At 47.3% G+C, this 15,275-nt stretch overlaps 1 protein-coding gene across 1 annotated transcript in view; it reads right to left on the bottom strand.

Moving 5' to 3' along the window:
• The window catches only part of SAMSN1 (SAM domain, SH3 domain and nuclear localization signals 1), a 231,578-nt gene that overhangs the window by 104,357 nt on the left and 111,946 nt on the right, over positions 1-15,275 (bottom strand). The gene's annotated exons all lie outside the window — the stretch shown is intronic.

The following is a 15,275-nucleotide window of genomic DNA, read 5'->3' as shown; positions in this document are numbered from 1 at the left end:
AAACTTTCCCCTGGTAGAAATTGGATGATACTTGTTTTTTTAGCAGCCTGAACTAAATCACAGTATTTGGTTTAAGTATGTTTAGAACATTTGATATCAATGGGATCCAGTAAGTTTCATTCCAATTATTTTATTTCCTTGGGCTGTAAAATAACCTGACATATTACGCTATATGGCACTACTCTTGGAAAATCCATATAAGTAGATAGGAGAGGTTGCACAGAACCATTTGTTGGTACACTGAATCCACAGTATCCTTTCCACCATCTAGGGCAATGGCCTTAGTTATGTTAGATATTCTATTACAGTGGAAGCAAAGGATCATGGCCAGAATTTGTTGTTACTCTCTACTAATTTCGCCCAGAGAGAGTGGGCCAAATGCTCTTGATTTGGGGGATATTGATTTAGAGTCTGTATGGTGCAGTACTTAGGCTAGGATCTGACAGACTGAAATTCAAATCTCCACTCTGCCACGGAAACTTGCAGGGCAACTAGGCCAGTCACTCAGCCTAACAGGTTTGTTGTTATGAAGATAGCAAAGAAGAAGGAAAAATGATGTTAAGCAGCTTTGGGTCCACACTGAGGAAGAAAAGTTCTTAAAAAACCATGAAAATAAATAAATAAATCTAGCTTTCTATCAGAAACAACAACATCATGGCAATCCAAAGAAAATGTACAGTACAATCTGTTGCATTTTGATTTTGTCTCTCTAAAATGTTACGCACAGCAATGCCTGTTAAATTAAAAACTCATATACTACTGAGCAAACTTCCTCAAAATGCTAGTTACTACAAGGATGATATTCCACCCTGCCTTAGTATATTGTCCTTTAAAAAATTCCCTGTGATGCATGGATGAGAAAAAATTTATAAGTACTATATATTTTACTGTTTTAATGCTGGCTTAGGCTGCGAATAAACTAAAGTAAACTAAACCTATATATTTTCAAATTTCCTCTGTCTTTCTTGAGTTAACAATAAATATTCAAAAGAAAGAATGCTCAAAGCATGGACATTATCCTTCACATGAGTTAGCATTTAATTTTGTTATTTTGATCACTTCATAAATTTATGCAAATATAAGGAGGTAATTTTATGCACAAAATTATACAAAAGTAGGCTTGAAACTCAACATCAAAAAAACTAAGATCATGGCATCTGGCCCCATCACACCTTGGCAAATAGAAGGGGAAGACATGGAAGTAGTGACAGACTTCACATTTCTGGGATCCAAGATCACTGCAGATGGTGACTGTAGCCATAAAATTAAAAGACGTTTGCTCCTTGGGAGGACAGCTATGGCGAACCTGGGCAGTATAATAAAAAGTAGAGACATCACCCTGCCAACAAAAGTCCGCATAGTCAAAGCAATGGTATGCCCAGTAGTAATGTATGGCTGTGAGAACTGCAACATAAGGAAGACCGAGCACAGAAGAATAAATGCTTTTGAGATGTGGTGCTGGAGAAGAATCTTGAGAGTCCCTTGGATTGCAAGAAGATCAAATCAGTCAGTCCTAAGGGAAATCAACCCAGACTGTTCACTGGAAGGTCAGATTCTGAAGCTGAAGCTCAAATACTTTGACCACCAAGTGAGAAGGGAGCACTCCCTGGAGAAGATCCTGATGCTAGGAAAGACAGAAGGCAAAAGAAGAAGGGGACGGCAGAAGATGAGATGGCTAGACAGCATTACTGATGTAACAATCATGAACGTGAGCAGACTTCAGAGGATGGTAGAAAACAGAAGGGCCTGGTGTGACTTTGTCTATGGGGTTGCAAAGAGTCTAACTCGACTGTGCGACTGAACAACAACAAACAATTTTATGCTAAGGGGGGCTGAGGAAAGTTGATGGACTAGCCGCTAGTGGTGAAAGATTACAGAGCACCTGAGCATTTTTACAGTGGCATAACTAATTTTTTTCAGACCTTCTAAAGGTCTAGATCATAAAAGATGTTCATGGGCACAGTCCAGAAGGAACATCTCCTGCTCTATTAAGCATGAGTGGGGATAATGCCTAAAAACTCAGTTTCATTCCAAAAGAACATATTAAAAGGACTTTCCTATAATAATAAATAATAATATTAATAATATTTTATTTATATCCCGCACTCCCCACCAAAGCAGGCTCAGGGCAGCTCACAACATATACCAATTACAGAATTACAATATAAAACATCTCAGTACAATATAATTTGCTAATTAAAACCATTATAATTAAAACCATCAAATTAAAACTAGCATTTACAGTGCTATATTCTAAGTGTTCTCCTCGGTAGTTTATGATGGCCATATGTAGTAGACTAAAATCCACATTAAGCGAAGGCCAGTTGGAAGAGGGTAGTCTTGCAGGCCCTACGGAATTGATCAAGACTCCGCAGGGCCCACACTTTATCCAGTAGTTTGGCCTCCTTTGGCCCAGGGATTGTCAGTCAATTTTGTGCGCCTGATCTCAGTACTCTCTGGGGCACATATGGGGAAAGACGGTCCCTAAGGTAGGCAGATCCTCGGTCATATAGGGCTTTGAAGGTAATAACCAGCACTTTGTAACTAATCTGGTATACAACTGGCAGCCAGTGCAGCTCGCGCAGCCCCGGCTGTATGTGCTCCCACTTCGGGAGCCCTAGTAACAGCCTGGCCACCACATTCTGCACCAGCTGCAACTTCCGGGTTCAGCAGCCCCATGCAGAGGGCATCGCAGGGCAGCCCCATGCAGAGGGCATCACAGTAATCCAATCTTGAGGTGACTGTTGCATGTATCACTGTTGCCAAGTCATGACGATCCAGGAAAGGGGCCAACTGCCTTGCCCGCCTAAGATGGAAAAAAGCAGATTTAGCAGTGGCTGCTATCTGGGCCTCCATTGACAAGGAAGGCTCTAGTAGAACCCCCAAGCTTTTGACCTTGTGCGCCACTTTCAATGGTGCACTGTCAAAAACTGGAAGAGAAATTTCCCTTCCCCGACTGTCACGACCTAGGCAAAAGACCTCTGTCTTCGTTGGATTCAGCTTCAACCTACTCAGCCCGAGCCAACCTGCCATGGCTTGCAATGCAAGGTCCAGATTTTTTGGAACGCAGTCAGGCCGACCGTCCATTAGTAGATAGAGCTGGGTGTCATCTGCATATTGATAACACCCAAGCCCATATCTCTGGGCAATTTGGGAAAGGGGGTGCTTGTAGATGTTAAATAACATCAGGGAGAGCACTGCCTTTTGTGGCACCCCACAATCTAGTGAGTGCCTCTGGGACAACTCTCCCCCAATTGCCACCCTTTGTCCCCATCCATCAAGGAAGGAGGAAAACCATTGTAAGGCCAGCCCCTGAATCCCTGTGTCAGCGAGGCGACGAGTCAGTAACCGATGGTTGACCATATTGAATGAAGCCAATAGATCCAACAACATCAGCACTGCCACACTGCCTCGATCCAGATGCCTCTGGAGGTCATCCACCAAGGTGACCAGCACTGTCTCTGTCCCATGACCCAGGCAGTCGCCGGACTGTTGAGGATCTAAGATGGAAGCACCATCTAGAAAACTGCAACTGTAACACTACTGCCATCTCAATGATTTTACCCAAAAATGATAAATTTGAGACCGGCCGATAATGTGCCAATATGGCTGGATCTGATGTAATCTTTTTCAAGAGAGGGCAGACCACAGCCTCTTTAAGAGGTGTTGGAAAATGCCCCTCTGAGAGGGATCTATTTACGATGTCCTGTATAGGACATCTAAGTTCCCTCTGGCAAGATTTAATTAGCCAAGAGGGACATGGGTCCAAATTGCAAGTTGCTGGGCAAAAGTTGATTCCGTCAACTTCCCTCAAGCTAAGTATGTTGAAGTGATCCAGAAATGAACCAGAAGACCGGCACGGAGCCTCGAGCTCTTGTACTGTATCCAATGTGGCAGGAAGGTCGTGGCAGAGTGATGTGATTTTATCTGCAAAAAAATTCGCAAAAGCCTTGCAGCCAATCTCTAATTCCCTAGCATTTGGTCTGCCTTGAGGCAGTGTTGTAAGATTCTCAATTATCCTAAAGAATTGTGCTGGGTGTGAATTTGCAGACGCAATCTTAGCTGCAAAGTAATTCTTCTTAGTGGCTTTGACTGCCATCTCATAGGACCTCATAAACTCTCTATAAGATGTTCTCGTCACTTGGTCTCGAGTACGCTGCCATTGCCTCTCTAACCGTCTGAGCCCTTGTTTCAGCTGTCTCAGCTCCAGGGTATACCAGCTTAACACGAGGGCACAGAGGGCATTGAGGTGCGATCTCGTTGATGGCCCTGGTTAGTCGACCATGTCAAGACTCAACCAGAGCATCAAGGGAATCACCAGAGAGCCAGGGATCCCACAGAGCCATTTGGAACCGCTTAGGGTCTCTCCACCCATACAGGGTTGCGATGGAGCATCCACATGAGCCTTGAGGGCAAAGTGGTCCAATAATGGCACTGCCTCGGCAGTAATATCGTCCACCAAAACCCCGGCCGCAAAGACCAAATCTAACATGTGCTCCATCTGGTGAGTGGGTATTGTAACAAATTGGGAGAGCCCCAGTGTCGCCATGGATGACACTAGGTCCATTGCCTGACTAGCGGTCATGTCATCGGCATGGACATTGAAATCACCCAGGATCACAAGCCTTGGGTATTCCAATGCCCAATTGTGTTACGGCCCCCATCAGGGATAGTAAGGCGCTGACCGGTGTGTTAGGCAGAAGGTACATCAGCCAGATTGCCAACCCTCCCCCACATCTCACGCCAGACTGGCAAATTCTATACCATTGATCGTTGGGGCCAGGAGAGCCCGGAAGGGGTAATCCTCTTGTATAAATAGCACCACCCCTCCCCCCCGCCTGCTAGTCCGTGATTGGTGAAAGATTGAGTATCCTGGGGGGATCATCTGGGGAGAGCTATAGTCTCCCCATCTCACACCCAGGTCTTGGACACGCAAGCCGGAACTCCCTAAGGGTTGAGGTCTTATTGTTTATGGACCTGGCATTACATAACACCAATGACGGAGTCGAGCCATTCTGCTTGATTCCACTACCTGTCACCGTCTATACGAGTCTATATATTGAACTCTGTGTTTCCATATTACCTAGGCTTAATTTTATTATTTAAATTACTTTAAGCTGTATTTTTACAAAGTTCAGCGTAGTTTAACTGGCGCTTAAATTTTAAAAAAATCCTGAAATACTCTGAAGGGTACAATATTCCAGTCTCTTACATGTAACAAATAGGGTCAGGCCTCAGATTCAGCAGAAGCTTACAGGAGTGCAGTTCCTGAACCTTTCTGAGGGTTCCCCCTCCCCACCTACCTTGTCCATTGAATAGTAGATGCAGCTGGATAACAATCCTTGGATTAGGAGAGCAGGCAGCCAGCCAGCCACCAGGGGCTTTGCCACGCCCCCAGTAGCTCTCATTAAGCCCTGGAGAAACCTGCACCACCCTTTTCCCACTTCTTATGTGATTTTGGGTGGCAGGTGGCTTGCTGGTAGGCTTGCCAATTTCCACATCCCAGTGGGAGTTCTCCTGCTTTCCCAGGCTCCTTCCTGCTCCCAGCCAGCTGGCCATTGGGGGAAGCCCCATCCCCACAGCCACTATGTGCCTTTCTACCTCTGGAGGCTTCAGACTCCACTTGGAAAAGCTTCCTCTTGGGATGGTATGTCTGTGTTTTTAAGGCTGAATAGGGGCAGGGGGGAGCAGGCAAAACAACATGGCTGCTCCCAGCGGCTGTGAAAGAAGCCCAGACCCTATGTTGATAGCCCAGAGGTTGTTTGCATAGGAAAATTAAACTTAAACCTTTGGTTGCTCTGTGTTACTTTGAAGAAGTTGGAAGTTCAGCAACTTGTGTGTAGAGATGTCAATCCCTCCCTCGCTTCAGAGTCATCAGAAACCGGGGGGGGGGGGGGGGAGGGAAATGTTTGCTGGGCACTTCATTATTCCCTCTGGAGATCGATTCCCATAGGGTATAATGGATAATTGATCTGGGGGTATCTGGGGCTCTGGAGGGGCTGTTTCTAGAGGTAGAGTCCCAAAATTTTCAGCATAGCATCTGATGACTCTCCTTAAAATGATTTCCAAGTTTTAAAACGATTGGACCAGGGGGTCCAATTCTATGAGCCCTGAAAGAAGGTGCCCCAATCCTTCATTATTTCTAATGTAAGGAAAGCATTTAAAAGGTGTGCGGTTCCTTTCAATGTGATGGCCAGAACTCCCTTTGGAGTTCAATTGTGCTTGTCACAACTTTGCTTATGGCTCCACCCCCAAAGTCTCCTGGCTCCACCCCCAAAGTCCTCAGATATTTCTTGAATTGAACTTGGCAACCCTACTTGCTGGCCTTTTGACTGGGGGGTGGGGTGGCCCAGGAGAGCCTCAGGTGAGTGAGTCCTGCTTAGGTTGGCTGGATTTCTAGCAAGCCCAATCAGGCCTCGCTCACCAGGAACTCTCCTTTCTTGCATTAGGTTGCTTTTGACTGGGGAGGGCATATGCTAATGAGTTATGCTAATGAGCTCTGCCACCTATTTTTCTACAAAACGACCCCGGAATAGGCTTGTCAACTCTAGAATTGGAAAAAGGGAATCTTCCCTTTGAATGGTTTTTGCAAGTGGCTGTACTGGTGCCCTACACACCTGAACTCCAAGCAGCAAATTTGCCACTTGGAATTCAGATGTGGACAGCCCTGCTTGAAAAAAGCATTTAAAGGAAATATTTAAATGCTTCTTGCAAGTGAGCACTCTTGTACCCTGCAAGCCTGAACTCCAAGCAGTGAAATCACCACTTGGAATTCAGGCCCCTACTTGCATAAAGCATTTAAAGGGACCCTTTAAATGTTTTTTTTTTGCTTGCGGGTTTACCAGTGTCCAGCACGCCTGAACACCAAGCAGAAAATTCAGGTGTGGGCATCTCCTGCTTGCAGAAAACGTCTAAAGAGACCCTTTAAATGCTTTTTGCAAGTGGGGGCTGTGTGCACTTGAACTTCAAGTGCGAATTCACTACTTGGAATTCAGGGATGCAGCCGGTGGCTGCTCCTCTCCCTCCCCTCCTGCAAGATTTAAAGGCCCTCCAGCTGATTGGCAGGCCATGTGCTCCCACTGATCAGCTTGAGAGCCCTTTAAATCTCACAGAAGGGGAGGGAGAGGGGTGTCCACCAGTGGTTGCTCTTGAGGTGGGCTTGTGGTGGGGTTTCCCCCATTGGCCAGTTGGTTGGTGTCAGGCAGGAGCCCATGAAATCCCTCACCTGGGGACTGGCATCTGTAATTTCTACCCCACTGAGGTTCCTGTTCTCCCCAGGCTCCGTCCTCAAAACTCCAGGAGTTTCCCAACCTATATCTGACAACCCTACCCCACCATCTCTTCCCAATGGTCAAGAGGGACCTAGGAACTCTAGAAACTGATCTCTGTCACTTGGAGATCAATTGTAAGTCTGGGAGAGATCCAGGCCCCACCTGGAGGTTGGCAATGGTAATGGTAGCAGCAATACAAATCTCTCTCTCGGCTTGGCTTCGCGAACGAAGATTTAAGAAGGGTGCAATAGTCCACATCTGCTGCAGGCTCGCTGGTGGCTGACAAGACCAATGCGGGACAGGCAGGTCCGGCCACAGTGGCTGCAGGGAAAAGTCTGATTTAGGGTTGGTGCTGTAGCAGTGCGATTCTTCCTCAATCTCCTTTTGTCCTCAAGACCAGCTATGCGTGCGTTCTCAAAAGAAGAGACAGCCTGGTGGATGGTGTGCCTCCATGCTTTGCGATCTGAGGCTAGGTCAGACCACTGGTGACGGTTGATGCGACAGGTGCCAAGGGATTTCTTCAAGGAGTCCTTGTACCTCTTCTTTGGTGCCCCTCTATTTCGATGGCCGGTGGAAAGTTCGCCATACAGAGCAATCTTGGGAAGGCGGTGGTTTTCCATCCTAGAAATATGCCCTGCCCAGCGCAGCTGCGTCTTCAACAGCAGTGCCTCGATGCTGGTAACCTCCGCCCGCTTGAGAACTTCAGTGTTGGTCACAAAGTCACTCCAGTGGATGTTGAGGATGGTGCGAAGGCAGCGCTGATGAAAGCGCTCAAGGAGTCGCAGGTGATGACAGTATAAAACCCACGATTCGGAGCCGTAGATGAGGGTTGTCATCACAACCGCTTTGTAAACATTGATCTTTGTGCCTTTTTTCAGATGCTTGTTGCTCCACACTCTTTTGTGCAGTCGGCCAAAGGCACGGTTTGCCTTTGCCAGTCTGTTGTCAATCTCCTTGTCGATCTTAGCATCTGAGGAGATGATGCACCCCAGGTAGCTGAACTGCTGGACTGTCTTCAGAACTGATTCACCCACAGTGATGCAGGGAGGGTGATAATCTTCCTGGGGTGCAGGCTGGTGGAGAACTTCTGTCTTCTTCAGACTAACTTCTAGGCCGAATAGCTTGGCAGCCTCTGCAAAGCAGGACGTCATATGCTGCAGAGCTGATACCGAGTGGGAGACGAGTGCAGCATCATCAGCAAATAGCAGCTCTCGGATGAGTTTTTCCATTGTCTTGGAGTGGGCCTTTAGTCGCCTCAGGTTGAACAGGCTGCCATCGGTGCGATAGCGGATGTAGACACCATCGTCATCATCTAGATCTACTGCGGCTCTTTGAAGCATCATGCTAAAGAAGATTGTAAAGAGAGTTGGTGCGAGAACGCAGCCTTGCTTTACACCTGTGCCTATTGGGAAGGTCTCCGAGAGGTCGTTGCAGTGTCTGACTTGGCCTCGCTGGTCTTCGTGTAGCTGGATGATCATGCTGAGGAACCTTGGGGGACATCCTAAACGTTCCAAGATTTGCCACAGGCCTTTCCTGCTAACGGTATCGAAAGCTTTGGTAAGGTCGACAAAAGTCACATACAGAGCCTTGTTCTGTTCCCTGCATTTCTCTTGGAGCTGCCTGAGAACAAATACCATGTCGGTGGTGCTCCTGTTAGCTCTGAAGCCGCACTGGCTCTCTGGGAGGAGTTCTTCTGCAATGGCGGGCACCAGTCTGTTCAGGAGTATTCTGGCAAGGATTTTGCCTGCGATGGAGAGCAGGGTTATCCCCCGGTAGTTGGAGCACTCTGACTTTCCCCCTTTGTTCTTGTATAGGGTGATGATGATTGCATCGCGAAAGTCCTGTGGTAATTTGCCTTGTTCCCAGCAGGTGACAAGTACTTTGTGAAGTGAGCTATGTAGTACTGTGCCCCCATGCTTCCAGATCTCTGGTGGAATTCCATCAACTCCTGCTGCCTTGCCACTTTTCAGTTGCTTGATGGCTTTAACAGTCTCTTCTAGAGTGGGGATTTCATCCAACTCTGTTTTCACTGGTTGAAGTGGGGTGAGGTGAATTGCTGAATCTTGAACTACGCAGTTGGCACTGAAGAGAACCTGAAAATACTCCGACCACCGGTTCAATATGGATGCCTTGTCTGTGAGGAGCACTTGGCCGTCTACACTACGCAAGGGACTCTGAGTCTGATATGATGGACCATATACTGCCTTCAGGGCTTCGTAGAACCCTCTTAAATCACCAGTGTCTGCACACAGCTGGGTTCTCTCAGCAAGCTTGGTCCACCACTCGTTCTGAATGTCTCGAAGCTTGCACTGGAGGTTGCTACATACAGCGCGAAAGGTTGCTTTTTTCCCAGGACAGGAGGGCTGAGCAAGATGTGCTTGGTAAGCAGATCTCTTTTTCGCCAGTAAATCTTGGATCTCTTGATTGTTCTCATCAAACTAGTCCTTGTTCTTCCTTGTGGAGAACCCGAGGACTTCTTCAGAGATCTGCAGGATGGTAGTTTTTAGGTGTTCCCAGAGTGCTTCTGGAGAAGGGTCTGTGGGGCAACTGGGGTCCTCAATTCTTGACTGGAGTTTTGCCTGGAAGGCAGCTTTAACTTCGGCTGACTGGAGACTGCCAACCTGAAACTTCCTCCGAGGGATCCCTCCTCTCCTGGGTGTGGGTTTAAAGTGAAGACGGAGATTGCAGCGTACAAGACGATGATCCGTATGACATTCTGCACTGGGCATTACTCGGGTGTGTAAGACATCTCGAAGGTCTCTCTGGCGCACCAGAATGTAGTCGATAAGGTGCCAGTGCTTGGACCGTGGGTGCATCCAGGTTGTCTTCAGACTGTTCTTCTGCTGGAAGATAGTGTTGGTGATGGTGAGCTGGTGCTCCATGCAGAATTCTAGCAGGAGGCGCCCGTTGTCATTGCAGTTGCCAATGCCGTGTTTGCCAAGTACTCCTTTCCAGGCTTCCGAGTCTTTACCTACTCTGGCATTGAAGTCGCCAAGGATGATCACCTTGTCCTCTGTAGGGGTCTTCCGTACGAGGTTGTGTAGATCAGCATAGAACTTGTTCTTTTCTGCAGGATCTGCTTGAAGGGTTGGGGCATACACACTGAAGAGTGTTGCATGCTGCTTGTTTTGAAGTGGGAGGCGCATGGACATGATGCGAACTGAGTGACCTGTTGGCAGGTTTTCGAGTTTGGAGGCAATGGAGTTCCTGACCATGAAGCCAACGCCAGAAAGGCGGCTCTCAGCCTTTGACTTACCTGACCAGTAGAGGGTATAGCCAGCACCGTGTTCTTGAAGACTACCTTCCTCAGGGAAACGGACCTCACTGAGAGCTGCTATGTCGATATTCAACCTGAGAAGTTCGTGGGCAACTAGAGCAGAGCGTCGTTCAGGGCGGCCACTGTCTACTGTGTCAAGCATGGTTCTGATGTTCCAACACGCAAGCTTTAGTCTTTGCACACTTTGTGAGGCAGGTGCATGCCTTTTCTTTGTTGTTATTTTTTGACCGCAAGTAAGGATGCCCGTTGACCGCGGCTAGCCAACTGGGGTGGAGGAGACGAGCTTTGTTTAGGCCACCTTTTCTAGGCCCCTCTCCGTGTGGAGCAAGCAGTGCTGTCCCTAGATAAGGCTGCTTGGTCATTCAGGGTGCTGCCGAAAAATGCTTTCGTCTCCGGATTAGCATCAGGCGACCAATACCCTGAACCGCCTACATGCAGGATCGGGACTGCGGCTTCCAGTGGCACCTTCCACCTGCCGTTTCGCCCCTTGCCCATCGCTGCAGGACTTGATGCGTTGTGGGTTGTGTATGTGGATATGCCCTTCAGGCCTGCGCAGAGGAATTTTTTAGGTGAAGCCCAGTGTGCGCGGTACTGGCTCCACCCTTTCACCTGGGGGTCATCTGCCATGGCCCAGTAAGCCGGGACGCTGGCAGCGAGTCCTCCAGGTGGTAGGTGTTACATTAACGAGCTCTATCTGCCCGGGTTTGATGTTAGAGTTTTCCTTCTCTTAGGCTGGCAAGGTTGGTGGGCCCAGCCTACCCATCCGGTTATACCACCGGACAATTCGGTCGCACCATGACGTAGCAAACTTTGTGAAAAACGGGGGGGACCAGCGAGAAGGTGTTGCTACGGATGCAGTAATGCAGGAGAGGCCATTGCAGTGACCATCTGCCAGGCATAGCCAGACAGTGACCACGCGGCATTCACTACACCGGGAGAGGAGAGGCTATGTATTGCGCATACACTTTCCCTGGGGGGGGTAGGATACCCAGAGGGAGCCCACCCCCCCACCCCCACCACAAATGTAGAGGGTTACAAATGTAACCCAACTGACAATAAAGTGATTTAAGGGCAAATATAACAGAACCATAATCCACTTAGCAATATATTCATCATACATTTTTGGAAATACACATTCTGTGTTTCATAGTCATTAAAATGCAGTACACAGTTATCAGTGTATAAGTAACACTCTGGCCCATTTAGATAGCATATACAGCTTTAAGAGCAGATCAGACTATCTTTATAATTTAAGCATTAATTGCTTTCCAGCACTCTTAAAATCTGTGTGATTAATAAAAAGAGAATTCATATGTAGAGTTAATATATGAGCCTCCTTTCCATAGAATATTTATCGTTAAACATGAAGAAAGAGACCATTTCAGGAGATATAGTACCCACCCACATCTATTTCCTCTCTTCATGCATCAGAAAAATTATAGCAGCTTGGAAGCTGACCTGATTATCTCCTTGTCCTTGAAAGTCTGACCTCTGCACTAGTTGCAGAAAATACCAAACAAAGCAAAAGACTTAGGCTAGTAATATTACAAGCACATAATTTAGTAAAGTAGGATTCTTGAGTGAATTTTAATGCTTTGTAGACTAATGTAGTCTGTGATTTTTTTAAATTCCCAAATGGTCTTTAATATAAAGAATGGATTCTGTAACACTGATCATAAGGTGGGGAAGAAGATTGGGCAGCATGTGGCATTAAACCTTTTAAACCAGATTTTAGGGGCTGATTGTAAAGAAAGAAAATGACACCAACATCCCTCAGATTACTGTAGCCCTTTCATGTTTTATACATATTTTCAGGGCTTTTTTGGTAGGAAAAGCCCAGCAGGAACTCATTTGCATATTAGGTCAAATCCCCTGATGTCACCATTGTTTCACATAGGGTTTTTTTTGTAGGAAAAGCCCAGCAGGAATTCATTTACATATTAGGCCACACCTCCTGACACCAAGCCAGACAGAACTGCATTCCTGTGCGTTCCTGCTCAAAAAAAGCCCTGCATATTTATATGACAAAGGTCCAGATATTTACTTCCTTCCCAATTGAGAAAGGGGTGGATGATTGCCAGTGATCCCTGGGAGTAGCATAGTAGAGGCCATGGCAATAGGGCAGCCAGTTTTCCTGCTATAGTAGTCTCCCACACCAGACCCTTGTGACAATGCTGCAACAGCACTCCCAACACAAATCTGAAAATCATGACACCAGAAATCAGGTCACTCTAGAGCAGTGGTGGCAAACCTATGGCACGGATGCCAGAGGCGGCACTAGAAGCCCGCTCTGTGGGCACGCGTGCTCCCTCACACCCCCCCCCCTGCATGAGGCTCTGGAGTCATATCTCATTGAAGCTCCTCTTCTCCCCAAACTCAGGCTCCTTCCCCCAAATCTCCAGGTATTTCCCAACCCAAACCTGTCAACCCTAACTGGGCCTCCTTCAAAGAAACAACAGGGCACTCCAACCTTTTTGAGCTCATGGACACCTTTGGAATTCTGATGTGGGGGGTGCAACCACAATGCAGCCTCCAAGCACAACACACAGAGGAAAATTCCTTGCAGGTGTTCCTGCAGTTTTAGGGAGGTGGGGTGGATGGGACCAACTAGGGCAGGCGTGGTCAAACTTGCTTAACATAAGAGCCACATAGAATAAAGGTCAGATGTGTGAGAGCCACCAGACACAAATGTCAGATGTCTGAAGGAAGGAAGGAAGAAAAGAAAATAGGTGGGGAGAGAGAGAGAGGTGGAAAGAAAGCAACTTGAACTTTAAATGCATTTTCCAAGCCACTGGCTGGCTTGGCTTGAAGAAGTGGTTTAAAGAGGCAAATGCCTTCTCTGGTAGGGGCTTCAAGAGCCACACAATGTGTGTGAAAGAGATACATGTGGCTCCCAAGCCACCCCTGCACTAGAGTGATGGGTATAAAGGCAGCTTCACATTTTCATGTGGCCAAGACCTGGTTGCATTTCATATTTCAAAACTGTTGTTGCATGATCCTAGCTGAAGGGAAGAAGAGAACATGGGAGTGTGGGGATGGGGGGGGGTGGAGAAGAGAAATCAGGACATTGAATCAAGCACATTTTTTAAAGGGATGTGGGTTTATTACAGGAAATGTTGGGTCCCACTAAACTGGCAGAAACAGCGGCCGAGATCGCCTCTGGTTTAGGAGTGGAAAGGGAGGAACTGCAGGCTTCCTTGCTTTCAAATACAATGCTTCTGCTAGCAGTATCTGAGCAGAGCTCTTTCAAGCTACAGGGATCATAAGGCAAATTGTTGATAAGCTGTTTTTGAACTGTTGCACTGCTGTTCTAGTTTTCCAGATCATCCCTGACAAATGTTTGTCCAGCCGCTGCTTAAAGACTGCCAGTGAGGGGGTCGATTGCACTGTTGAACAACTCTTACTGTTAAAAAGTTTTTCCTATGCCAGTTGTAATGTACTGAGAACCGAGACGGTTTGAAGGCAACATACTTTAATGGGAGCACATTACAAGAGAGAGATCACGCGGGCCGGGCCCCGCTTATATACAATACCTGGACGGCCCCCCTCGTTCGACCAGGCCAATCCTGGTCAGTTAAACTTCCCGCCACAGATGTTGAGGAGTGGGGCATCTGGCGAGCCACATCCGGGAACCCGAGGGTCGCCTTCGGTAGCCATCGCCATGCGGCCAGGCCGCTTATGTTCAATACATAACACCAGTCCTCTCTTCTGCTGCCAGCAGGAACACCTCCCTGCCCTCCTCTAAGTGGCAGCCCTTCTAATACTTCAAAAGAGCAATCATGTCTCCCCCCTCAACCTCCTCTTCTCCAGACCGAATATCCCCAAGTCCCTTAGCCTCTCCTCATTGGGCTTGCTCTCCATGGTTACTCGAAGTAATCTACAGAGAGCACTGTGGCACCTACTCTCTACACATGCACAGGATTGCAATTTTAGTTTAAAGAAAGAAGAAGATATTGGATTTATATCCCACCCTTCACTCTGAATCTCAGGGTCTCAGAGCAACTCACAATCTCCTTTATCTTCCTTCCCCACAACAGACACCCTGTGAGGTAGGTGGGGCTGAGAGAAGCTCTCCCAGAAGCTGCCCTTTCAAGGACAGCTCTGTGATAGCGATGGATGACCTAAGGCCATTCCAGCAGCTGAAAGTGGAGGAGTGAGGAATCAAACCCAGTTCTCCCAAATAAGAGTCCATGCACTTAACCTCTACATTAAACTGGCCCTCCTTTCTCACATTAGACTTTGCAGTTAATACAATTCAGACTATCCCTGAAGTTTCTAAGGGTAGCCATGCTGGTCCATAGTAGAACAACTAGATTCAACCTCAGGAGCACCTTAGAGACCAACGAGATTTGGGGGAGGGGGCACAAGCTTTCCAGCATTAGAGCTTCCTTGATTAGATAAAAGGAGCTTTGACTCTAAAAAACCTTGTTCTCTAAGGAGCTGCTGGACTCAGATTTAGCCATATAAATCAGTGGACTCCTTTCATCAACTTAATTTTTTAACATCATGTATTCCCTGCCTTCCTCCCCCAAAAGGACACTGAAGTGGTTTGACACACTCTCCCCTTCTCCTTTGTCCTCACAGCGAACCTATGAGGATGGATAACTCAGAGTATATTACTGGTCCAAGGTTTCCCAGCAAGCTGCCAGGGCAGAGTGAGCATATGAATCAGGACCTCCCAGATCTGATTTGGACACCCTAACCACCAGCTCCTACTAACACACTAT

Source organism: Heteronotia binoei, chromosome 3, assembly GCF_032191835.1.
Source record: "Heteronotia binoei isolate CCM8104 ecotype False Entrance Well chromosome 3, APGP_CSIRO_Hbin_v1, whole genome shotgun sequence".
In the NCBI taxonomy this organism is placed as follows: Eukaryota; Metazoa; Chordata; class Lepidosauria; order Squamata; family Gekkonidae; genus Heteronotia; species Heteronotia binoei.
Note: the sequence above shows the minus strand (reverse complement) of the source record. Positions and strands in the feature narration are given on the sequence as shown.